Source organism: Ammospiza caudacuta, chromosome 8 (assembly GCF_027887145.1).
Source record: "Ammospiza caudacuta isolate bAmmCau1 chromosome 8, bAmmCau1.pri, whole genome shotgun sequence".
Lineage (NCBI taxonomy): Eukaryota > Metazoa > Chordata > Aves > Passeriformes > Passerellidae > Ammospiza > Ammospiza caudacuta.
The window spans coordinates 22,559,767-22,584,609 of record NC_080600.1 but is presented as its reverse complement, the minus strand read 5'-3'; the positions used below and the strand labels follow the sequence as shown (position 1 = coordinate 22,584,609).

Below are 24,843 nucleotides of genomic sequence, written 5' to 3'. Positions count from 1 at the left end.
CACAAGTGTGGTCTTCAGAATCACCGACACAGTACCATCCAATATTTATGTTTAAACCTTGACTTTTGTGACAACCATAAAAATCACAATAGATTGATTTCAACATAAAAACTTTTGCCTATTTGGAGCATATTTATATTTATGTTTTCGAATAAGCCTCTTGTAATCTGAAAACTAAAATTCAGATATAATTATCTGACTCCTTCTACTGGTATGCAAGGAAAAAACCCCACATTTTTACAATGAGAAATAAAATAATCTCTGCCAGGTCCCAGCATTTTCTGCTTTGAAGAAGTTTTTTACATTGTGCTGAACTGAAGTGGGAAGTGCCGCCACAAGGATTTCCCTGTGCTGGGAGAGGTGAGCACAGGCACAAAGCAAAGCTGTCAAGGCATGCTCTGATGTGCAGCCTCCCCAGTTCTTATCACACATGGCCTTCACCCACCAAAAACATGGTTTGCTGGGGCTAAAACAAACTGATAGCAGCTTCTAAACATAGCTATGGCTGGGCCTGATCATAAACATTCAAGTCTGTGGGAGCTGAAAAGTTACCTGGGTGATAGTTTGTAAAGTACATTTGCACACACATGCACACACATTTCTTGCATTTTCCAAGAGGTTTGCCAGATGCCACCCTTCTTAGAGATTCTGACCTTAAGTTTTTTAAAACCCTTTATACCCCACAAGTCATAACTTGTGTCCTATAAGCTTTTCTAGCCGCAGCAGGTTCACAGACTAATATAGGCAGTGTTGTTGAGCCAGTTGTTACCCCAGTTGCTGTGCTCTATAAATACATTGGGATAGCTGGGAAGGTGCCAGGGAGTCCCTGTGAGATCTGTTACAATTCCCCTCCAGGAGAGAGGGAAGGAAGGCCTGTTTGCCACCTTCCATGGGCTGCTAGCTACAGCTCCTGCTGCTGCCAGGAAAATAAACTTGTTCCAGGCTGATTGCAAATTACTCCAACATTGTAAATGGTGTTGCATTCAGTTTTCTTTCAGTATTGCCTCTTTCATTTCATCTAGAGCAAGTTATCAATATTAGGAAACAGAGTTGCAACCAGTTCGTGAGAAATCAGAGAATAGTTTTTTTTAATGCTCTTGTAACAGGACTTCAGATATTTACCTTCAAATTTTACTTCTCTATTTTCTAGGTGAAAGTTTTCTCATAATTTTTCTATGTTCAACCTTGCTGCCTGCAGGATGCTGTAAAGATAAGATATACATTTCACCCTGATGTTGTAAATGAAATGAAAATAAATAACTGCCGATCACTTGCTCTCTGCCTACTTTCTCTCTCATTCTGCTGCTCCTCAGTGTAATACAGCATTACAGTCTTTTCAGCCTCTGTGGGAGTCAGGAACCAAATCCCCATTCTGAAATGGCCAAGAATTCCAAATTCATCTTCTAGGTGCACAACAGTTAGGAGAAGAGCATTCGTATGATCTTCCATCAGTGCTTGTATGTAATGTACTTGTTCCAAAAGGAGTTAATCACTTCTCTGTTCATGGATTATGTCCAGTAGCACCTAGGGTGGGGAAATCCTATGTTAGCTAATTCAGTGTTTTCACAGGGGTCAAGGTTAGAGAAGGAGGTCATTGTACAAACCCAAAACACTCAATACTACAGAGAGTTTAAAGGATATGCTTGATTGGAGGTACCAATGTTTTAATTTCAATCTTGAAGTTTTTAAATTTCTATTTGAATTGCTAAATAAGAATATAGTAATGGGGGGTTTTTGATAACAGTTCCAAAAAGGACAGAGAATGGAATTTTCTTCCTTGCTTGAGGCAGAATGAGCAGTCCATTCTTTTGCTTGACCTCTGTATATCTGGAGAATATGCAAACATATTGAAACTTTGTTGTGTTCTGCAGTGGGGGAATGAAGTGCATCGATTGCTCGCGATTATTAGCTAGAGTGGGATAAGCCTTCTCCTTATTATGCAGATTAGTGAAGCTCTCAGTTCCAACATATTGTACAGATGCAGGAGAGCAGCTGCTCTTACAGATGGCAAGTACACAGCTCCATTAGTATGTATCTATTGTCTGCTCTCAGCTTGCTCAGAGGATGGAGAGGATGGGTAAAGAGGAATTGTCACACAGTGAAATGTAAAGGAGAACACACACTCTTAAAAATCCATACCCAAGAGACTATTTACACAGCAGGGCAGACAGCAATCAGATTAAAAATCTACCCCAAATAAGGGCTTTCATATGTCACAATTAAGGTTCCCTAGTTTTAAAATATACTAACCATTAAAACAAAGAATGGAATTCAAATTTGACAACTTGTATTAATAAAAAGAGATCCTGGAAATTCATTGAGAATTTCCTCATGTATTTGGCCCATCCAAAGCTTTCTTTAACAAAACCTCTCCCATCAAAAAACACCTCCCTACTCCAAAGACACATCGTCACTTACTTTGCATAACAGAAAAGACAGAAAAGCATAACTGGGCTTCATTTATTAAACTTTTCACCATGAGAATATAGCATTTCATGCAATTTTTTGCATTAATGAGAGCTGAAACAGCTAAATTTGGGTTCGTATAGACAGCATTGATTGTGCATCTGTGTCAATTATTCTTTGCAAAAATGCTAAACAGAACATTAGTTAACCATGTGGTAATTTTTAATGTGGTGAACAATTCCTGAGGAAAGATATAGCTGCAGCCTGACTGCTGAAAATAGAGTCTAGTGACAAACAATTATTTATAACACAATCTGTGGTTGGATGAACAAATTATGGATGTACCAGCAGATTTTATGATATACTTAACATACAGTTTATTTTATTTAGTGCAGAGATGACACACAGTGGGAAAGGCTTGTAAGGTACGAAGATGGTGTTAAAGCCTAAGTTATGGTCTCATTCCGATCTGAAAGTCTGGGAAGCCAAAGATGCCAAACCAAGTGCAAGGGAAAGAACACATATAAAAGCAGATAAACAGGCCATCAGGTCCATATCACATCTGGGAGGTACCTGTCCTTAGTGACAAGCCTTTCACCCAGTCTCAGAAGATGACTTGTCTATGAGCACAGTGGAATAGACCCGTTCTTGTGATGGGCCCTGGGGACCAGCAGCACGGGGAATGGGCTACAAGGTGCCCTGCTTGCCCTTCAACCCAAGGTCTGGGGTCCTCTGTGCTCAGGGAGAAATTACCTGGTTTGTTCTGACCATAGATCTTATAAGTAACATAATAAAGGGTAAGACCAAAGCGCTATTAGCTATTTTCTCCCCTAAGGTGGTAGAATTCGTTGTTACATTTCATTTGGTTTGGAAACCTGCTGCTTTACCCAGCTGCTGGGTGAAGATGCTGCATTTGCTTGCGTCCCTTATCTGAACTTCATCCCAGAAAAAACTTAACAAAAACACTGAACAAGGATTCAATTTTAAAAACATTGCTGAATTTTGACAAGAATGTAAAAATACCAAATCCAAGACATGAAAATTATAGGAGAAGTAGACTGCTTTGGGCTGGCCAAGAGGAGATTATTTTTCTCCCAGAAAACCAGAAAGCAGTATAATTTAATTCTCTTAGCCCTTTGTGGGTTTTTATGTGAATATAAGTGATATCAGGCAATCCAGATAGACATCCATTCTTCCAAGCCTGATCCCACCTGACTGCACATTCAGGGAAAGCTGCTCTACTTCCCTTGAAATCTATCTTCTTAGCTAGCTGTAATTTTACTTGAGAATGGTTTTGGATGACAATCCTCAAGAAGTTGCATGACAGACCTTTCCTTCTCACGGCAATGATTTTAATTTCTACCTCATAAGCGAGAGTACCTATGCTAGGAAACTAGAATGGCTTTCCTGCTCTATCTGCTCACAGACAGTCCAAAGGAAAAGTTGAGGTATGTTGAAAGTATGTCCAGGCACTTAGTCTTGTGTGCTCTGTGTCTAAAACAAATTAAAGCAGTTTTAAGCCTCTGGGCAGGGCTGCTCTGCAGAGCGCAGATGCTCAGGTCTCCTCAGACCAGGAGCTGTGCGAGCATCACTATGGCAGGCAGCGTATTAGGCAGTCCCTGCAAGAAGCTCCAGTGTCCTGAGATCTATAGATTAGCAGTACATTCAAATTAATCTTGTATCTGGTCTCACAGATTAAATGGATACACTTGAAGGGTTTTGTTTTGAATGAGTCTTACAGGATTTCGGCTTAGATGAGAGCAGAATTTTTACTTTCCTCCCTGGTGCATCCTGTGCATCTGAGTTCACAGCACATGACTGGGTCTGAGGACAGCCGTGCAACCTCATCAGTCTCCCTGAAGTACCCCTAAAGGCCATTGTTTGTATGTTAATCCAGTAAAAAATAAATCCCCAAGTATCAGGAATTCTCATTTTGTTCCTACAGTTTTTCTTTTTATCAGGAATGATAAAATACACAAAGATGGTATAATCATTATACAAAGGTAACACATTGTTTGGGAAGAAAAAAGCTACAGTGCATTACTTGGCTCCAAATCTTCCTAGGCCATTTGTTTTCCTCTTCCAGTTTTGGTTTGTTTTTTTTTTTTTTTTTTTAATCTTTGCTGGACTGTATTTTTCATGTTAGTAGCACCTGAAATTTTGTACTTTCTTCACAGCATATAACCATAAATTCTAGTACAAGGTTCTGAGACCATTACTTAATATAAAGAGAACTTTCTCCTCTGACACTTTTCTACTTGATAATTTATCTGTAACAAAAGCTACATATCACCTAAAATACACAAGAGCAATGCACTTGAAATTGTTCATTTGAGGATTTTCTGATGTTATTTGAGATGAAGACAATTCTGTTGAAATACATTATACCTTAAAAGATATTTTAATTGAATTCAAGATTAAGTCTCCCCATAACTTCAGTAGGAAACAACTGAGAAAGGCAGAGATCTGTATTTGTGCTGAATTTAGAGAGCTTTAATTCAACCCCTCTCTAATCTTAACAACCAGAACATGCCCTAATTTCATCTTCTGTAGCTGGGTTCAGGTTTTCATTTCAATACTCTGCAGCTAATACCCCAGAATCTGTACCCACATCATGCCACCTACATTCACAATTCTCTAGTAGTTGTAGTCTGGACAGTAATTTTTAAGAACCAAGCAAGCATAGAAGGAGAGAGCAATTTCCATCAGCACAGCACAGAAAGAATAGCAGAATGTCTGCAAAGCTCCCCATCCCAAACCTGCTAAACACAAGGCAAAGTGCTAGCAGAACTGGTTGTTTTGGCTCCAGGAAATCAAAACTATTTTTTATAGATTCTATTGTTCTAAGACTGTGGAACATGTGTTTTGGACACAAATCACTACTACTGCAAATCTCCGGGGGATTTTTTTTAATCCATTGCCTTGCCAAAAGCAATAACAACCTAGACACATACTATTATCTTATCAAGGAGGTGGGGTAACAGGCAGCCAATGAACAGATTGTGCAAAACAGGAGAGAAAGACATCGTCTACCAAATCTCAACCCAGTGCTTTGAAATGACAGTTCGTAATAAAGTGTTCTACGCTGTTAAAAAAAAAAAAAAAAGCTAATAAAATGGAAGTCTTATAAAGTCATAAATTTTAAAATTGAAATCCATAAATAGCTTAACAAGCATTACAATAATAGCGTTAAAAACACACACTTTCTCACTTCATGTATGCAATGGTCAAAATCTCATTCAAGAGATCTTTCAAACATAACCAGACAAATCCACTTTACATTCCTATTTGTAAAGCTGGAATGTGCACAACCAACCTTCCAAGGCCTACAGCTTTCCAGAGACCTTTATGTGTGGTTTTTAAACATTATAGTCTCTTAATGTTTAAAAGCCACACATGAAGCAAAATCTGAAGACAAGAAGTTCAAGTTTCCTGAATTGACCATGTTGGATATTAAGTGTTTGATATGTCTCCTACAACAAACAAACAAAAATTATCAGGGCTGCATTTCATTACAAGGTAGTTGGACTGGAGGATCTCCAGAGATCCTTCCAACCTTAATGATTCTGTGATTCTGCTTTTATAAAAACAAAACCAAAGAACTATTAAACTAAGTTTTGATATGGGAAGTAGTGCAATACAGATGTTCATTATTTCCAGTGTTCCATGCAGCTTCTACGCTGTGCTGAGCTCATTGGAGGAGCTTTACAGACATTTGTCCTTCATAATGCAAGAATATAAAATCTTCAAGAGAAAGATTGCAGTGTACTGTATTATTCCCATTGAACTACTTTATACAATAGCAGCATATTTAATATGGAAAATGTTGACTATCTTCAGACAACAACCATTCTTTCAGAGTTTATTGTAGCCTGTTACATTCAGTCAATTAAAGTTCCTGCTCAAAGATTTTCAAACACATTCATCCAGCACAGAAATTCACTGTCACAAGTATCAATGGCCAGTAATTTACGGTTCATACAAAAATGGCAATCTGACCTACATAGGTCAGACTCATCCATTTCTAGCATAGTAAGAGCTAACTACACGTGCTTTTCTCATGCTTCAAATGATGTTATGAATTGCAGAATTTTTCTTGTTTCACACCAGAATAAATTTCTCAAATTCCTTTTTGAAAGAAGACAAAAATTCCCTGCACTTTTCTATAACCTCATCACCAGAGGACTCACAAGAGATGGTTTAGAGGACAAAAGATGGTTTAGAAGATCATGTGAAGACCAAAATCCTATATTATTATATATGTTGTAGAATATATGTATTCTAGACTCCTTGCTAACCCAAAAATAACTTCCTTTGGTTATTTGTGATGAAGAGAATGTGCCCTTTCAGAACATCTCAGAAAAGGTTGAATCAGAATTCACCTGAAAGAACAAGACCTCATAACACAGGTATAATATTCCAGCACAATTTAGCAGACCTGAACATCAAAAGACACTTTCTGTGCATTCTAAAACTCACTTCACATGATTTGAGGGAACTGGAAAGCAAAAGAATACACCTAACAGCTGGGCCAGATTATTTTACTGGAAGCAAAACCTCCCACAGCTCTTCAGGCAATAGCCCTGATGTACCAGAACATGTTGCATCATGCATGATTTCCAGTGCAATGCTTCCATGCTGTATCAAATATACATTTCCACAATTCTTTCCCTAATGAGGTTAGCAAAATAATTTATGCAATATAAATGAAAATACAAAAAGGTCAATCAGGGTACATACACTACAGAAAGAGGCTGCAGGTTTTGTTTTCTTCCTCCAAACTGATGCTTAAATCTCCAGACACCAAGAATGCTTAGGAGAGGGAATAGATAACAATTGATCTGAAGTTAAATGCCCTTAAGATTCTAAAACTCTGGTATACTGAACAAATTACTTTCAAGGCAAATCCTATCTAAATAGAAATTCAGAATTTTTAAAAAACCTTTTACTCTGCCAGATGCCTTCAAATTTTCCATGTAAATTTAAAAATAAAGATTTTCAGCTGTAGATAATGAAACTTTTTTCCCTTTATAAAAGATGGAATAATCTAGCCTGAAAGAGCCAAAAGTTACTGAATTCAGGTAATTCTGTGTTTAAACAGTAATATTTGTAATAACATGACCGAGCAGAAAAAAAAAAAATCACAAATTAAATGAAGTATGTTTGCTACTCTGTTGCAAACTTTACACCCTTATTCACTTTTTCTTTATGAAACTTATCAGAGAGACTTCTTTGTGGGAAAAAACCTCTCCTAACACCTGAAAATTATAATTTTTCAGTGTACCTCTATGATGGTTCAATGTGGCATCAACTAGAATTTCAAAGTGGAAGTACTAACACGTATGACTCCTTAAGCTGATAAGCATCACAACATACATTTTGGCTGCAAAAGCTGGAAGTACAAAGAAATTCCCTCTTCATGTAAGTGAAGCTTGAGTAGATAGACAAGCAGTAAAATATCTTCCTTAGGAGATGAAAAGTGGCCACAACTGCCTGAAACACTTAGCTGATACGTTTTCTTATCATTGCCACTGTTTCCTCAATGCAAAATCAAAAGTGAAGACAATTCTAAGGGAGTAAATAATTCTTTGAAGTCACATCTTTCATTCTCCATTTGTCGTAAATATAAAAATATGCATGTCAGTAGAAAACTACTGATTATAGGTTATATGTGTGCCCATAAACACTGCTTACTTAAAATATTGTAGGAAGTTTTGGATGTATTTAGGAGGACAGTTCTGTGGCTAAAGTAGACAGTCCTGATCTTGGTGCTGCATGTTACTGACCAGGCAAATCAGGGATTGGTGACACCTGTTGGTTTTACATCCGGATAAGGAGATATAGATACAAAATGGTAAAGGAATGAGAGACACAGATAGAGACAGAGAGATGGATGATGTTATGGCCCTTAACATGAGATAGTTTTTCCACCTCCATCAGGAAAAGCCTTTACAGATACTGCAGCGCTTTCCTGAGCCTTCAGTCACTGATATTTCTTCTGGGCTTGATAATGAGTCCTCAATTCTGTTTTCATCAATGTGTCTTCTTCAGTCATGACCAAATTGCCATCAGTGTTGCAGCAATATTAGTGGGCACTGCAGCTGCCTCAGAAATAGCCAGAGTAAAGCTGTATCAGAGCTTGATTGTAACTCTTTACTGTAAAGGATTTCTGACCATTTTAGTGAAGAGAAAAAAAAACCTAAACTACTTACAAGATATTCAACTCTCAACTAAGTCTCCTCTAACCTCCATACCACAGGAGTTCATCTCTCTTAGAGTTTAAGCTTGCAGGAATAAAGGATTTCCTAAAATCCAGGGCCATTACCCTTGTATCTAGTTTACTTAGAAAGGTGACACATCCAGCATCCTCAAAACCACCACAGAAAAGCAGACCCATTAGAGAGTTGAAGGAGCTCCTTTTCTTTTTTGTGTCATCCCCACATGTAAGAATTATGACTTTCTCATCCTATGTCATTGCATTTCTTCATATCTATTCACCAGGTAAAAAAAATAGCAGATACACAAATATTTCAGTATCCATTACTGTTTTGTGTGCTTGTTTTCTTAAGAGAGGCAAAGTGGAGGAAAAGTTATTTGTAGTGAGAGCAACACTTTGACTAACATGATTGCTCAGCATGTATTCCTCCAATTAGAGTATTGGTGACCTTTATACAGGAGTTACTGATTTAGAGATCTAGAAAACCACACCTAAAATATTAACTTTTGCAATTTAGCTCTTGATACAAAGGACAGACTCAAAACCCAACTGTGAGGTCAGTAACCCCCATGGTATCATTAGTGTCTTGAAATGACTGAAAAGAATTGATAATTTTGTGAGCATCATGCAAAAAGGAAGAATTCTGTTTGAATTACATAACAGATGTTTGCTAGGATCCACAATGCAGCCTGCATACACAGTTATGCTAATTTGGCACTGTTTCCCTTCAAGTTAGCTCTGAGTCATTAGAGCACGCAGCTAGTAGGTCCTTCTGTCTAACTAATAATTGCCTATTATTGATATTAATTAACATTTTTTGCACCTTCCCTCAGCTTTGACCTAGTATCTGTTGGTAGTCTAATCACAGTGGCCTATTAAAAGTCAAAATACGGAGGCCTGTAGCAGTCATGAGCCATTTATCAAAAAGCAAACAAGGCCAATTAAACAGGCAGTCAGACAGTTGTCTTGATTTGCCGCTGACTGTTTCTTGATCACCATTATAAATTGTTAATCGGGCAGAAAGAGCTAAGCAGTGCATCTGCAGGGGGTGGTTATTGCTCATTCCCTGCCTGGTGACAGGTGAGGGAGGCTAGTGATGGTCTTATTGATGTGAAATGCCCATCAGTTGGTAGTTATTGTTAAAGTTCATGATGCTACAGCTGATCCTTTCCTGCTGAGAGTCAATCAAATTAATTAGTGATAGAAATTCTTCTGTATTATTCCAATACGGAAATACAGAAGGAACATAGTTTAATTTTGTTCTAGAGGCACTGGGGAAAAAAAATCTCCATGTATTATGGAGTGGGAGGGTGAAAAAAAAGGGGAAAAAAATCAACTATCGCTTCTTCCATTATTTTATAATAAGGGCTGCAGCTAAAGGTTTTTATAGCCACAGATCAAGAGATCATAATAGAAGCATATTGACAGATTTTTTCTGCAATACTCCAAGGAACCGGCTGTAGCAGGAAAATATATCAAAACCTTATCATCAGAGCTGAGATCTTCTCTGAAAAATCAATAAAGAGTTATACATGGTTTGAGTTTAAACAGTTCTCTGTAGTCATTTAAACATAGTGCATCTGTGCAGCTTTTTACCTCTGGAGACTGGTGTAGCCTAGCAACTGCAAGGCTTAAACCGATTAACTACAAATGAAGTACTGTACGCCTATCAAAGCAATTGCTCATGGTTGCCTTTGTTGCAGGGGCTGAGCTAATTGAACATGATACAGTATGAAGATAATTAACACCCATGAGTTTGTTAATTGCCTGTTAGCATTACAACACAGGCTCTGCATTTCTTTTTAACTTGCTCTTCAGCAGCATCTTCCTCCCTTAAAAGGGTGTGGGACTCATTTACTTAGCAATGATATTTTATAGTTTATTAACCCTTTTCAAAGGGGGAAAAAAAAATAACCTGCACGTAGTAAGGAAGCAAATGTATGCTCTTGTCAAACACAAGCTCCCACTTAGTCCAAGCAATTTACAGGGAGAAGAAATTTGGTTTACATAGGCTGTACAAAATATGTTTATTTTCAGGGCTAATTTATTTCAAGCAATTTAGTCATTATACATGCTTTAAAATATCTTTTGTGGGCTGCTTTTATGACTCAGCTGCTCTGCCTTCTCAACTGAACGATAAATGTCTTTTAGGGTTGGAATATTAATTGAAGGCAGCATCTGGTCAGCAGCTGACCTCCCATACTTGTCTTTGTTGACTAACCAGTTAAAAGTAACAGCTTATTGCTTTATTAACCAGCTTCTCCTTCCATCATGAGGGCGGAGCTTATAAGTTCTATTTCATTTATGTCAAAAGGTAGTGCCAACTAATATAAAATAAAGTGATTTCCACAGTCTAATTATCTGAAATAGATTTAATCTGAACAAATTTCTTTTAAAATGGTTGTTGTACTTGGAGAGGTATTTCCTTTATTATACTATCTTTGGAATTTGTGAAGAATGCATATGAAAGCTCATAAAGACAATGTCATGCATGCCATTAAATTATATAGGAAATTTCCTTATAAGGAGACAATGCTTAAAGTGAGGCAACGTACAAGAAAAATAGACAAAAATAGCAGCATTTGGTTGGCATAGGCAGGTCTCCAGTGTTTAAGTTGTATGTTTCCAACAACCTTGAATGTAAATGCCTTCATTGTGTCACAGTTGTTTAGAGTAGATTTTCTTAAATGATCTTGGGTTTCGGAGCTGTTACTGTCATAGTCAATACTGGCAGAGAAGCTGTTCCCTTGAGGAACACTACTAGTGCCCAATTACAAGTTCCATCATCAATCATAAGTATTATTTATTCAGCAAAATGAATTGCTAATTAATAACTGATGAGCATTATGGCCTTGAAGTCTGTAACACTATTAATTACCTTGGCAATTGGGATTCTGCTGGTGTAGACTACCAAGCACATTTTCTCAACAATTAGTACAGCGAGATTACAAGGCACATACCTGCTAAGATAACAAGGGTGTGATGATCTCTAAGGCTTTCAGAGAGCCTTGTAGTGTCTGCAAAGAATAAACAAGATTACAGCCCTACTGTGCTGGACTGTGTCCTTAAAATTGTTTGGAGACAAAGAGAAAGTTATTTTACAGAGAGCGCTGACCGGAAGGTTTGGCACGGCGTCCCGCGATGAATTTTGCTGTGTGGAAGCAATGTGGCAGCAGCACGCTCAGGGCAGGGCTGCTGCCTTGTGCCTGGTACCCCGTGGCTGCTTGGCTGGTGCAGCATGCTGTGATTAGTACACTGACCTGTGACTTTAGACCTCCAGCAACTGCTACCTACACGGCCTCATGGTGCTTGCACATTAGCATCACTGCAAAACTGAATATTTAATGAGGAAAGAAGAACAGAATCTACAAAAAGAGCAGCTTTTTTTGGTGACTTCAATATTCAGAATGCTGACATTAATGTTGCTCTACAGGCTGATGATTTACTCACAGTCTTCCTTTCAGACATCATCTGCTTTCTCTTCTGCTCCTGTGCCACCTTGAATTTTGAGTGTGAATTCCTTGGGGCAGAGCCTGGCGTTATATCTGTCTGTGAAGTATCCAGCATATCTACAGAGCTGTATGAACAACTTGAATATTGCCCAATAAACTGCAAGGGAAAGATCAGCTCCTGCCACCATGTCAAGATTTAGGTTTTGATTGTCAATAAAATATAACCTATTGCAAGAGCTCAGCTAAGCTCCTAGATTATGTGATAGCTGCGCAGTGATAAAGACAAAAAATATTATTGTGGAACACAGAGCACTCTAATGTGGTGTACACACCACATATAAAACCACAAAATCCAGCTGCAATACAAAAGCAAAGCCTTATATGAAAGCCATCATATCTGCATCTGTTTTCTTAGAAGTGCTGTATAAGAGCTCAGAGGATGCAAGAAACATGCTAGAGTCAATCTTTTCTCTACAGCTGTGATAGCACACTGGTCACAGTCACTACTGTCATTTTATCTCTTTGGCCCAAAGCTAAATTTTGCCTTTATCAAATGAGAAAACCAACAGCAGTTTTTGCACCATGCTGCAAGGAGATATCCCCTCCCATCAAGAGGGGGATGTTTGCTGGGGCTATCCAGCACAGAGCTGGCAATGTACACACACAATGCCCAGGTAATTAGCTTTGTTGGAAATCTCCAAGTACTCATTTGCAAAGAGCAAAGCAAAAACCCACTAACTCAGCCTTGTTCATCACAATGGCCCTTTTTATGGGAAAGTTTTCAGAGCTTGATCCTAAATAGTATGTTCCTGATTTCTGTATGTGACTTCAAAAATAATAAATACACTTCTTTCCTGAAAAACTAGGCAACAAGGATCATCCTGATATTCAGGATGAAACATATATTTGGGATGAAACATTCAGGAAGAGGAATCTTCTTGTCACCGATACAGAGACAATTTTATTTGCAGACATGGGATTTCTTTAAATTTTCTTCCTGAACCAAATGGTTCCTACTGAATGTCAAACGACTTTTTTATCTCTGTATTGGCTAGCTGTAAAATATTTTAAAAATGCTTTTCTCTTTAAACAAAAATATATGAAAAGTAAAATTTGAAGGAAAAGTTTCTTAGTCATGCAAACTTCTTTCATATGAAATAGAACAGGTTATACTCAGCTATTAATGCTATCAGTTTTCCTTTAATCCTACTATCTGTGAGGTCTGCTTTTATCCCTATTTCTTACATTGAGAGGTAAAGGGAGGAGAATGCCCTATGCTTCAGAATATGATCATAACCTCACAAACCACCACCATTTCCAACTCAACAATTTGGGAACCAACTTATTTGGAAAGACTTTGCTAAAGGAAAATTTTGATCATAGTGTGTTTTCTTCTGCTGTATTATGTAAAACCACCCAGGTAAAGAAGAGATGACTTTACTGATGGAGGATATGAACACAGTCTGTGCCAGATTTTGTTGCCTCTACCCAGAACAGTTCTCCATCGTTTTTTTGGCAGGCCCTATGCTGTCTGACACCCTGACATATCCTCACTTCATCACAGCATACCATAAAAACCAAAGTCAGGAAGCAGAGCAGCTTTCACAATATTTGGCCATCTGGCTCCATTTGTTAGAACATGAGATCTGGAGAGAGCAAGGGGACTTTGCTGTGATCTCCTGGGATGTCCCCTAAATCTGGTGCCACTGGAAGTTTCCTTAGCTGAGTCCTGCTCCTGTCCTGATGCACACCGCTGTGCCTGCAGGTCCTGAATCGGCCAGGACGCACATCCTGGAGCGTCTGTGCCAATGAGTGTGTGTCTGCATGTGTGTATTTTGGAGTGAGACATCAGATTCTGAGCAGTGGCTGCTGGTGGAGCAGGAGGAGAGCAGGAGCACCTCAAAGAGCAGCCACAAGCTGCACTGGCTGCATGGAAGCGCTGGCGTTGCTGGCTGCAGGGAGGCAGGAGCGCGGCTCAGGGCTGGCTCTGTGGAGGCTCTGGCACCACAGCAGCCTCCATGTGGAATGCCACAGGGAAAGCCCCAGCCGGGAGCAAGGCAACAAACCAGCTGCCAGCAGCTGGCTGGGGAGCAAGGCTTGCTGTTCCAGCCACAGGGAGCACCTGCAGCCTCTTGTTCCTTGTTCCTCTGTAGGAACAAGCCCAGGGATGCACGAAGGAGCTGCCACAGAGCTGGCTCAGGCAAAGCTATCCTGAACCCAAATCACATTGAAGCATCATGATTTCTCCAGAAAAACTATGTTTGAGCAGTGCCAACAGGCTTGAACACAAAACTTTGCTCAAGATACAAAATATTGTGATACATTTCAGATGATAATGTTTTAAAATCTTTTCTAAATACTGTAGGATTCTGAGAATAATATTTGCTAGAAAGGGCTGTACAATACTTGGGAAATATTGCCTGAAAAGGTGAAGTAGTTTTGCTTTTTCTCTAGCTGTACTTCCTTTGGATAAAGGAAAAGAATCATTTAAGATGTGGGCTACAATATTTCTAAAGTATATTCCTGGAGATATCCATGTCTGGAAAAAAGTCTGTGCTGAATTTTGCATTTAATTTGGAAAAAATTCTGTAGACAGCTAGAAGGCTAGGAAGCATGTAAAGCTCACAGTAAGAATTGCAGAATAAAAGATCCCATTTTAGAAACAGCATCTATTTCAAATATTAAGGCTCATAGAGCTTATAATGGGTTTCTTTCAATTCCTGGTTGGTGCTGCATGTAAACTAATCATGAGGTTTTGAGATTGATATCTGTTCCATATTTCAGAAAACATAACATAGCAGATTTTCTATTCCCTGACTGAAGTTAAAATAAAAAAGACAAACAACAAAATTGCTTCACACTAAAACCACTCATTTGTTCAATTTCTTCAAGCTGGTATTTGTCCTCCAGAGACGTGTTCATCTCTAGAGAGTTCTTTTAAGAAGTTACCAAGGAAGTTAATGGAAGACCAAAGCTAATGGCACACTCCAGGGAAAAGAAACTGGAAAATTGTGCTCTAAAAAGCAGCGTGAGCTGTTTGAGACATGTACTGCAGGAGCCTTCAGCTCCCCTGTATGACTAGCAAACACATTTCACTGTGAATTTTCATTCCCTTCCTAATCAGCTTTCTTCTTGCCAAATTCCTCTTCATTTTAAGCTATCTGCAGCAGCGTGTTCATGGATGGATTCAACAGTGTTCTACTTAGCACTGTTTATTTTTAAAACAGGTCTTTATTGTAGTTTGTATTGTATTATACTATAGGCAGTAGGGCAGTTTGCAGCACTAGTCTAATGTATGGGCTCAAAATTATAATTATTGACAAATAAAACGATAGAGCCAAATAGATTTTACAGAAGTTAGTTTCCCATCTCCATGTATGGTTTTTGTAACTCAGGATTTTGAATAAGTTCATTGTGCTGAATTAACTACACATTCCATGGTGAGCAGCAACAAACCTAGACCAGAACACACCTTGCTGAAAAGAAAATGTGATTCAAACTGCCTACAGTTTCCTAAGCCCTGTTCTGACCTGCTGAAGAGAAACATTAGGAGGATGTAAAGGAAATAATATGCAGTGCTGGATAAACAAATAAACAAAGATGAAGCTTATAATATAACTAAAACTCAGTGTAGAACAATAACATGTTATGGAGACAGTAGCAGATCAAGTGACAAAAGAATCCAGAACTCCAACAATTCACTGAACAAAACAGTTACCAAAATAGAAGCATTTTCTAGGAAAAGACAGGATAGAGGAGGGTGGGGAAAATATTTCACAGAAGAATATACAATCCTGAAGGGAAGAGAAATGAGATTTTACAAGGCTGTTTGAGCTTATGTCAAACACAAGAACAAGGGAGCATAAACTAAAGCTAAGGGAAGGGTCAGACCCTCAAGGAATTTAGTCAGAATTTCTTTAGATAGGGAGTAGTGAATATACAGAATAAAAGGCAAAGGGCAGCAATACAGGAAAAAAAATACCTCAAAACTATTTCAAATTGTTATAAAGCAGAGCCAGAACTCTGCAAACAGTAAGAAACATCATGAAGGAAAGAGAGGTAAACAGCTGGGTTTGTTTCCTTCAAGGCTTGTTTTCTACTTTTGTCCCTCACAAATGCCAAGTGAGTGCTGCAGAAGCCCCACATGACAAAGAAATGTGCCATCTCATGGTCAGCAGGACTTCTGGCCACCCAGACCCTGGTGACTTGGTGGTTTTCCCCAGTATTTGCTCATCTCACCTTTATGAGAGCTGAAATCCTCATACTGCCATCAAACTGCCAGATATTTTCCAAAGCCACCCAAAATCCTCAGATGTCTTCCATTTTTCAACACTGATGTTTGATGTGTCCCTAAGCAGTTTGTTTCCAGACAGGTCCTGACCATTTTGACAGACCTACAGCCTGTTCCTTCGTATTGTTTTTATGTTTGATCCACAAACAAGCTTTTCCTCTGTTTACACCCCAAAGTCACAGCAGACCCAGAAGATGCAGGTCATGCACAAAATGCAAACAGTAGCTTTACTTTTCAAGAATACCACCAAAGCAGGGAATGAAACTCAGGTTTCACTGCTCCCAGCAGGGGCTGGCTCATGGACTATTTGGGTTTATTCTTGCCACTCTTCAACACAAGAAATTTAAGTTTTCCACAAAACTGAGGAGTTTCTTAGCACAAGTGCAAGTTCCTGCGCTCAAAGCCCTCCATGGGAGCTCTCATGAAAACCAAGATGCCACCCTCAGCCCCTCTCCCAGGGAAGGCTTTAGGGAGACAGGATCCCACATGCCAGGTAAGCACAGACGGACACTGAGCTTTCCCAGACAGGAACGGCTGAGGAAGAAGGTTTTCCTTCTGCCTGGTAGAACTAAAACTGTGGCTGTCTTCTGGAAAATTCCTCTGTGCCCAAAGCCAAGGCATCTCCAGGGCACTGTCCCTGTGGCTGCAGGGTCCAGGGTGCCCAGCCAGCTGGGCTGAGGAGATGCCTGGGTGGGTGCCAGTGCCAGGACACAGCAAAACACAGCAGAGCATGCCCTGCACCCTGCCAGGACTCCCACTGCTCAGGGCTGGTTCTGGGCATGCACCAGCATTCAGGCACAATTCACATTGCTGTTGTCATCCTCACCCACAATGGGTATCAAACCCTTTGGGTCAAAGTCTGCTTTAGGTATTCATGCATCTTGCTCTCACCGATTTCAGCAGGGATGAGTGGTCAAAGATGCTTTGATGCAGTAGTTTTAGGCAAATTACAGCTGTAAATGGTACACATGAAACCATAAAAGCACTGATAAAATTCTGAATGCTACAGTTTGCTGCTCCTGCAGCTTCCTTGGCTGCCTGCCTGACAACATTTTGCCCAGGCTAAAGAATATACAGGCAGCAGTTTGCACTGCTCCCCACGGACACCCGCTCAGCAGCCTAATATATTTCAGTAATGATTTTTTTCCTAAGATTCACCTTAAATTTTCTCTTGCTTAATTTCACCCCATCATTCTTAGTTATACCTTCTTCTACTGTCCTAACTATTCTCTCACTCTTTGTTTTTTTTTTTTTAATTCACTCTGCTTTCAAACTTATATATGTTTCCCATCAATCATCCTCTAGCAAAGTCATAGATATGGAACTTAGCTTTTTTTTAATCCTTTCTCATCATTTGGTCCCTTCTGCTCTGATTGCTTCGTTGCTCCCCTCACTTTCTCAACAGTTTGTCAATATTTTTTGTGAGGATGCTGTTCCCAGGATTTCATGCAGTGTTGCAGGTGTGGCCTAAGGCTGACATTACCAATCCCATTGCCACTCTAGCACAGCATCCTTGTACATAAAAGTCTAAACTGTATTGATCACCGTTGTTTCTGCCCTCTCATTCCCAGTTCCCTACAGATAGAGAGCCCCAGCAATAAATACTGTGGGTTGTAGGACCCAGTTTTCAGGAGGTCCCTGCTTCACTTGTGACACCAGCTTGAAAAAAAGCCAGCACCAAGCTGTTTCCAAATCTGGTCTTACTCTGCAAGCCTGCTGAGAGCATCAGCCCAAATGAGAGCAATAAATGCTTAAGAAAACAAATGAATTGGTTTTGAGCTTTTTCAGAGAATTGTCCAGAGCATCACGCCAGCCAAATTCCATCAGAGAGTCCTGAGAAACCCAGTGCAGCCCTAAAGACCCTTCAGCTGCAGCACACAGAGCAGTGCCATCTTCACATGGGGAACCTGTGGATCTTCTGTTTGTATTTTTTACTTTTGATGGGGTTGGGATTGAAGGTATGTGAGATAGTGTTTCATGTTTGGACTTAGGTGTTTGTTATTTCTTATCAGTGTAACAGCCCCACAACTATGAGTTTTGTAGTTCTTCATCAGAAAGGTACAAAATGGTTAACTATTTCTTCTTACAAGGTCTTTTAAGACTAAACTATCTAATTAAGAAATGATACTTAGATTATTTTCTCTTTTAACTTAAATACCTATCTTTTGAAGTCTGCAATGTGGACTTTTCTGTCTAATTACAAAATACCACCCAAACCCATGAAGAATAAAGTGAAGAAGAACAACTTGTTTCTGTCCTAAAAACTTCCATCTTGTTTCATACTTATTACTATATTCTAAAACTTTAATTTTTCTACTTTGTGATATTGCACACTTCTAGCTCCCTGTACACTTGTAACTTCAGTGCTAGTAATCAATTTTGGAAGTGGTCTTCACAGCCTTAGTTCAAATGCAGTGCTCTCTTGTGAGTCTGTGCCTTTCAGCACAGAAAGTTTAAAATTCTCAGCATCTAGGATTCCAACAGGAACCCTCTGCAGAAACAAGGGAAGGTTCACTTGAAAAACTTCTGAGTTTGCTGTGGCTTTTGTTTTTCACTGGGGAATCTGGAGCTGGGGTACATAAAGGGCAAACCTGTCATCTGTGAAGCAAAAGGCCTGGGGCAAGCCAAGCCTCTGAACCACAGTGGTGCCAAAACCCCTCACTCCACAGAGCTCTGCCAGAGCTGCCCCACAGCCCGAGCACAGCCACCAGCACAGAGACACTGCCAGTTCTGCCTCTCGTCACAGGAACAGAGCCAAAACCCCACCAACACAACTTTAATAAAATTGCCCACTTTTTTCCCCACTGGGACACAATAAATTATATTTTCAGTAAATTCTGACAAATCTCTCTTAATACTGATAACTTACTTCAGTAATTCACTGTCTGGCACCCTTTTCTGCACATATAGCTTGGAAACTTACATTTACCATGTAACCACACAATATACAGTGCGCCTCCTAGCAGATGGTGCTGAACTAAAGAGAAGTGAAAAGATAAACTTTAGTGCTTACCACAGTTCAGGCAGTGAAGTGCTCACCCTCTGCTCACCAGCTACTTGTGCAAGCCATAAAAGAGTAACTTCAGAGAGGGGGAGTTGGGAAAAAAACAAGGGTATTTAAGCTCCTTACCCTTAAACTTGCCCAGACCTGAGTAGTTGCACCTGAAATGAGTTTAGCAGATAATCCTGACTCCTTCCTGCAAAAGGCAAAGAAGAAAGTGACCATCCACTCATGGTTCCTTCCTGCAGCTTTCAGAGCTATGGGTGTAATCAGCTGTTTCTTATTATTTTGGTTAATTTGCAAAGACCCATCCCTCAAAGACTGATCATCTTGACTAAATCTTTCCAACTGTGTTTGTTCTTCACTCCAATAATGCCCAGGTGATCAAAATCAGGTCCATGGACTTGCCTTATTGCATACTGGATGAAAGGAGAGGCAGTGTGGATGAGCACCAACATAATGAAAGAGAATAAGAAAAATTTCTGCTCACCCCTTTACTTAATTAAGTTTCTTTAAGTTCCATTCACACGGAAAGCCCTGCTAGGACAGAATGTGGGTGTATGGAGACAGTATGGAGACTGAATTTCTGTGCCTAAACAAGTTACTGCTCATTAGCTGAGCAGCATTACTCCAGCTCAAACCACCCATTGCACTTCACCCAAGGTACAGAGCCACACCATAGAAATTCCTGAGACACAAGGTACTCACACCAAAAAGGGCTTAGTGGGTGTCCCTTCTTCCAGCCCACCTCCCCTTTGCATTTTTTGGTGCAAATCCCAAGGCAGACCCAAATTCCAGAGAATGGCTGTTCTCCTGAAAAATGCTTGGGAAGAAAAGTAGGCAGCAGTGAAGTATGGCCAGGGCTGGGACAGAGCTGGGAGAGCACCACTGATCTGGCTTGGACCGCAACTGATTGCAATAAGTCTTTTAAGACGGGTTCAAATATCTTCCTTCTTCGGCTGAAATGTGCATTTTATCCATTTAATCAATTGCTTTATTCAGGTGTCATGAGAAGAGACAAAGTGGTTCTGGATTTACCTTTTCAATAGCATCAGTTACCTGCTGTACCTCGGTCACGTCTCCTCTTGTTTATCTTCATCTTGAAATAGTACCAATTTGAATAGTACAAATTGAATAGTACCAATCTTTTCACTCTCTCCTCATTCAGAAGTCTTTTCACATCTCCACAAATTTCCATCATCCCAGTACAAGCTCTGTAATTCCTGCTATTTCCTTCTCAAGTCAGAGTAATGAGAACTTCAGGAAAAGAAAGGGGTTTTATAATAATGCCATTCTAATGGTCTCCCTGTTATTTTGCTCTCCCAATTGACACCATTCATTTGACTTTTAACCACTGCAAGACACGGAGGGAAGCCCTTCCCTGTGCTGTCCAGGGTGATGCCCACATCTCTCACAAGTGGTTACCATGAATTGGGAACCCATAACATGATCCAGATCTTCCCACATAATCTCTGCCATCTCTGCTGATGCCCAGCACCCCAGAGCCTCTCTCTATTCATTCTGTCATACCAAAGAAACTGATTGCATTTACTGCTCTCCTAAGGCCAAACCCCAAGGATTTTAGTCCTTACATTAAATCAAGCTTGTCCTGAAGGCAGTGGGAGTTTGCCAGAGCACAAAAACTGAGTCAAACTCAGTTCTTCAAACTCACAGCAGCTCAGACCTTGTTCACAAAGGCACTGGGGCCAGAAGGTCAGAGGAGCAGGAGAAGCTGTAATTGAAGAACACTTACTGGCAAATCATCAGCACAGTGTTTCCATACTTTGCAAATCCTCTCTCCACAAGCCCTTCACTTCGGCTGGCTTCAAAAAGTGAGATTGCAGAAAGATTCAGAGACAACAAAAGCCTCCATTGCACCCTGCAGCCCCCTTGGCTGGTGAGCAGCACAGCTCCAGCCCCAGGCACTGACTGGGCCACACAGCCCAGGGTGGTTCACAGGGGTCTCACTCCTTGGCCCAGCACCCTGCCCAAGCACTGCCTCTGTTTCCCACCACCCAACATCACAGACAGGTTTGCCACTCACTGCAAGCAGCCTGTGGCATTTGAGAATTGGGGCTACCCTTAGCAAGGATTTTTGACAACCATTCCCTGCCTTGCTCAGGCTGTTAAGCAGCACACATCTGGCCAGATGTGCTGAGGGGTCCAGAGGCCCCAGAGCAGAGAGCAGGTGGTGCTGGCAGGATTTGGCCCAGAAACAGCCCCAGCAGCCTGTGCTCAGGTCACAGCAGTGCTGGGGACACAGGGCAGCAGAAGGGAGACATGGTGGCCATGGGAAAGCCTGCTGAGGCACTGGGCTGGGCACAGGGAGAACTGTCTTCTGGCAAACACAGGTGCAGCACAGGCAGAGAATCTTTGCATTCATCCATTCATCCTGCCTGGTGTGTGCTGACCACCTGACTTTGTGGGGAAGCACTTTTTGGATCACTCATTTAAAAATTTGTTCAGTTCTCTTCATTTTATATACCTTTACCTAAAGGTCTTTACCTTTATATGCCTTTAGGTATATAAACTGTCCATGCCTGTGGACTCATGTATCAGCTTCTTCTGCAGCCTAAGAGATGCAATAGGATTTTATTGACTCTTACAGAAATACATTTGCATGTGTTTGTACAGCAGATACTAGGATGCATTGTTAAGCTCTGAGACACTTTGTCACTACCTGCTATTAAAATAAAATTTAATAATCTGTATCCATCAACTGTAGCCACCACAGACCAACAGGGACCACCGCTCAGTCATCATGCATTTCTAGCATAATGAATATATTTATACAAAATACACAATGGGCATTTCAATTTCTAATACCACTGTCCCTGTATCATTTGCATTTGTTATTTGTATTCATGAACATTTCCAGAACTAGGCGAGAAAAGAAAATATTTTTCTTCAGGAATTTGAGTGAGTTGCTGGACAACGGATGGCAGGATATCATCATGATCCAGTCTTTCACATGCCAGACTTGCAAAACAATAATAATAATAATAATAATAATAATAATAATAATAATAATAATAATAATAATAATAATAATAATTGTTATTATAATAATACCTAGACCTAAACATAAAGGGAAGAAAATAGTGTGGGTATCCTGACACTCTTAAGCAAAGACATTTGGGCTAAAACATTATAATCTCAGTTTAAAAATAATCTCATACTAGAACTGAGTCCTGAAAAACAGAACATGAAAAGATCTGAGAAAGAAAACCTCTTCTCCAGTTTAAGTATCTTGCTTTTTGGATGGCCATGTTTTCACTTAGCTTCTCTTTGGATATGCTTGTTATTTTGCAGAGCCTTGAGAAAAAAACAAAACCTCTTCTGAAACAGGGTGCCTTTGTCAGGGTGACTCACGGATGGCACAGTTCCAGAAACAGGGGGCCTAAAATTAATTCATGCTCCTAGATTATGCATAGAATTTGTAGAGAACTACATTATTCCAAACATGCTGAAGAAAACTGCATCTATTAATTTAGATATTTTAAGACTTTATATAATAGATCAGAACAGGAGAGAAATTAAAATATTAACCCAGAACCACCCTGGATAGATTTTGGGCTGAGTATCAAAGAAAATCTCAAATGACTGCCAAGCATGTATTGTTTAAAGGTCTGTCAGATGACACAGGTATGGCAATTTTGCAAAGCAAAATGCAACATTAGCCTCAGTTCCCAACAAGACTTTCTCACAAACTTTTTATTAGGTTGAGGTACTATTTGGTAAAAATTCATGTTCTGGAGAGCCCTCATGATGAATAAACAACACACACAAAAAGCTGCTTGACAGCTACACTGGCGAAGACCACCCAAAAGGAATTCTGTACCAGAGAAAAAAATAGATGGAGAGCAATGAATTAGATCCTAACACACACACCATAATACCACAGTTAGGATGGGGCAGTGAAGATGAAGAATTCCTCTAGATCTTGGGCATGGGCAGTCCCTGCACCAACTCACCTGTCACCCTCCAACCCTAGCTCAGCCTGATAGAAGCAGTGTTATGGGTACATCTTGTGAGATAAAAACCACCTAAGTTAAACCAAGGCTTGGCCTTAAGAAATCCATTCCAGGCACAGATCCATTCTTCCCCAAAGGATTTTGCCTCAAGGTTTTACAAGTAGCCTGTGTGATGTGTAAGTACCTGTATTTTTCTACTTTCACTCCCAGACTTTAGTTGTGGCATCCTGAACACAGCAGAAGACAGCAAAGAATTAAATTCACATGAGTTATCTGAGATTTGGGTTAAAAATTGTTGAACTGCTAGGAGTTATTTTTTACCAGACTTTTTATATTGTGCAAGAAAAGAGGGTTTAGGAAACAAGTAAAATAGTTCTGCTGGAGGCTAGCAGAGAAAGGATACAAGAATGAGGTTGAAAGAAATAGGCCTATAAATCTGACATCCAGTGCCCTGGTCCTGCAATGTGATCTGCACCTGCAGCTGGAGCCATTGATTTCAGCAGGACAGACCCATCCAAAGCCCAGCACCTGTCACACACAGCCCCTGGCAGGGCTGGGGCTTGCCCTGCTGCACAGCACAGCCTGGCTTGGAACAGCTTAATCACTCACTGTGCAAGAGGGAGCACAGGTTTTCAAAGCACTTTTTGCAAGGAAAGATTCCCATGGACCCTTTAGATTTCCTGTATTTTCACAAAGCCTGTGCTGTTGACTCACTACCATCACACCTTCCAGACCATCAATTTATGTGCCACAGAATGAGTGGGTCTGGCACAAACACATACTCCTGTCTCCCAACAGAGTTGCCAAAAACATTCTTTCAATTTTATTGAATAATATTTCTAGGTAACATTCCCTGATTATCTGCATAACTGACTGATGACTTGCACCATTGCCTGCTTCAATAGTAAAAGAGCAGAGATTGTGCATTTAAGTTTTTTCATGTTTTTTTGGGGTTTTTTTAATTATGCAAAATACTATGATGAGCTGCAGGGTTCTAACAGCACCAACAGGTGGTGCTATCAATGTCCCTAATGGTCCATTATTACCTGTTGGGAAAGATGAGTTAATGGACTGATGTTTAAGTCTGCAGAAGTTGCACATGCCCATCGATAAAGGCTGCAGTTCTTTGTTAAGGCACATTAGCAAATATTCTCAGCAAGATCTCAAATTGATGTGTCAAAAAAAAACCCTCACTGCCCCCTTTACTCTTCCCTAGGTCTCAGCAAGCTCTTAAAAATGCTGCCAAATTGTCAAAGAAATACTTGAATTTGGATGGAGAACTAACTTCATGTGCTAGGCACAAGAGAATTGCACCTTTCATAAGTAAAACTCTGAAAGTATATAATTTGAAAATATTGTCTAAATGATAGCCAAAGAAAAGTTATGGTTCAGATTGACTTTCAAATCCATTTATTTTCAAATCTATTTTATAATACATTGTGGATATATTATATTCAAAATAAAACAGGTAAGTAAAGCATTGTCCTGGTGGGTTTATCCAA

The 24,843-nt window shown here is 39.9% G+C and overlaps 1 long non-coding RNA gene across 1 annotated transcript; it reads right to left on the bottom strand.

The window, feature by feature from the left end:
- Window positions 1-886: 886 nt before the first annotated feature.
- LOC131560929 (uncharacterized) lies at window positions 887-19,450 on the bottom strand. The gene is made up of 3 exons (XR_009275022.1): window positions 19,380-19,450; window positions 1,287-1,524; window positions 887-1,202 (listed from the first exon to the last, which is right to left on the bottom strand). It is a non-coding gene; the product is annotated as an uncharacterized LOC131560929 (long non-coding RNA).
- Window positions 19,451-24,843: the final 5,393 nt, after the last annotated feature.